At 45.1% G+C, this 2,490-nt stretch overlaps 1 pseudogene; it reads right to left on the bottom strand.

Annotated features, from left to right (window-relative positions):
- Positions 1 to 1,171: 1,171 nt before the first annotated feature.
- Positions 1,172 to 1,569, bottom strand: LOC114032952 (annotated as a pseudogene).
- Positions 1,570 to 2,490: the final 921 nt, after the last annotated feature.

Here is a 2,490-nt window from a genome sequence, read left to right as displayed (position 1 = left end):
GTAAAATGAGCTGGAGAAGAAAATGGCAGACCATTCTAGTATCTTTGCCAAGAAAACCCTAACTGGGGTTACAAAGAGTCAAACATAACTGAAATAATTCAACAGAAACAAACAAATATTCCAAGCAGTTGCCTTCATCCAGAAAACTTTTCCAAACCACTGATACTCTGCTTGTATTCATTTCCCAATGGTTAACATTCACCCATCTTCTCTAACTACCCCACCCCCATCCCAGAGATAAGGAATTCCCAGTGGTCAAAGAACAAACCTTCCTCAAGAAGCCCTGCTGACTGCTATTTCATTCCCACCCACCTCAATTTTACCCTTTGAATTTCCCACCTCAGATCTACTGTGACTTCTGGAATTTCAATTGACAGACAGACTTCCTTTCATTTGGACCTCTTCCTTTCATGTTTTTCATTGACACTTACCATCCCTTCCCCGGCCCCATCCCAGTGACATCGCATCCCTGGCCATCCCTTCAGGTACTGGTCGCATCTTGTCTCATATTCTCTAATATATTCATCCTCACTGTGGAGCCACAATCATACTTGCTCCCCACTGCTCTTCCCAAACTCTCCATTCCTCAGGGACCTCTTGTCCTTAAGATTCATAATATCCAGATTTAGCATGCAATCTAAGTCAGTTATTACTGTCCAACAGGATTTTCTTCCTTGTTTTCTTCATGAGTATGGTGCTTGACTCTCAATCTCAACACCTGCTTTCGTACTGGGGACTTCCATATATATGGTGATGTTCCCTCAAAATCCTGACTGGCTCTTCCCTCCACCTACTCAAATCCTATGACGTACTCCTCTACCCCAATTCAGGTACACAATGAGATGGATCTTGTCTTCACCCACAAGTGTTCCATTCCCATGTTCAAGAACCCTAAAATTCTTTATCCAATCATAACCTATCATTCCTTCTCTCCCTAAGGCATAGTACTAAACTCCCAAACCAAGGCTCAGTTCATAACCCACCTTCTGCAAGAAAACTTTCCAGGGATACTCCTTGACCCATCCAGCTGTTAATGCCTCGGGTTTTCAGAGAACTTTTATCTACTCTGCATATCTTCTATGCATTTGAAAAATACAGTACATGTTATTTACATTGATGTCTCCCCTTTAGGATGTATACTCTTTTTTTTCAGACCAAGGCTTTTATTTATTCATTTCTTGCATTTAAAATATTCTTCGATGACATCTTTGGCCGGAGATTCCTTGCCATAGTCCTTAACAACAACACAACTGCAGCCAGACACTTTATGGGGCTTTCCCTCTCTGTCAGTTTTACAGAGGCCTACCCATTGGCCCAGCTTCTTGCTGTCATCAGCCTTGATCAAGTTGATTTGGTGCTCAGCACACAGGGCCTCCGCCAACTTTACATACATAGGTTCATCACAGCTGGAAGCAAGAACACAAAGGTGGGTTTGGCGTTTGTCCGAGGCTTTGGCAGCTTCACGAATTCCACGAGCCGGCCATCGTGGATGAGCGCCGTCTTCGGCACTTCTTGTAGAGGGGCGTTAACGTCCGTCACACCTCCAGCAGCAATGCCTTCTTCGGCCATGGCAGTGGTTCACGGGTGAGGCTAAATTTTGGAAAACACCCGGAAGCCTCCGCCTTCCCGTTCGACTCAGGGGCAACAGGGAAGGAGCGGATGTATACTCTTTGAGGAAAGGGGGCCCCAAAAAGTTGTGATGTGCCAAGGTCACACAAAGTATTAGGACCTTGATCTTCCAACTCGGAGTAAAGTCTCTCCCCACTCCAACCCCATTCAACGATTAAAGTGATTTTTCTAAAATGCAGGTCTGATAACTTCAACTTCACCCCCATCCCACCCCCGCACACAATAAGTTCCACTGGCTCCCTATTACCTCCGGGATCAATTACAAAATGCTTTGTTTGACATTCACAACTCTTTATAACCTGGTCCTCGTATACCAAGAGGTGAAACATTCGCATTGGCCATGACCTGGTAAACAGTCTTGGAAGATGGACTAAACCAGGTTGAGGGTAACCTACAGACCTCAAATCTGTCAGTGAGTTAGGGGGATGTCTACCCCAAGCATGTGAAGATGTTCCCAAGAGGAATGATAGATTAGAACAATTTCTTCCAACAGCCATGAAGGTGTCTAAAGCAGGTGGTGTGGAGCACTTAGAGCTTGGTCAGACATCAAAGACGCCAACACCATCCACTGCATCCAGGGCCATCTCCAGTCATCTTGACTTCTGTCCTGCCACTGGACTTTGATGACTCAGGAAAGAGAGAGAGGCTGACAACTTTGTGCAACTCTGCCTCATTTAAGTCCAATTCACACACAAGTCAAGACATCACCCTGTAACATCATTGGTTCTCTTTGAAAATGAAGGAATAACAACACCACCCTACTCTCTGACAGGTACCCTTCAGTTCAGTGACACTGGCCTCCTGACTGTTCCAACAAACAAGACACTCCATCTCTCAGCTCCAGGCATTTTCTCTAGCTAG

This window comes from Vombatus ursinus, unplaced genomic scaffold, assembly GCF_900497805.2.
Source record: "Vombatus ursinus unplaced genomic scaffold, bare-nosed wombat genome assembly UNPS02006156.1, whole genome shotgun sequence".
NCBI lineage: Eukaryota > Metazoa > Chordata > Mammalia > Diprotodontia > Vombatidae > Vombatus > Vombatus ursinus.
The sequence above is the reverse complement of the archived record's forward strand: the minus strand, read 5'-3'. Positions and strand labels throughout refer to the sequence as shown.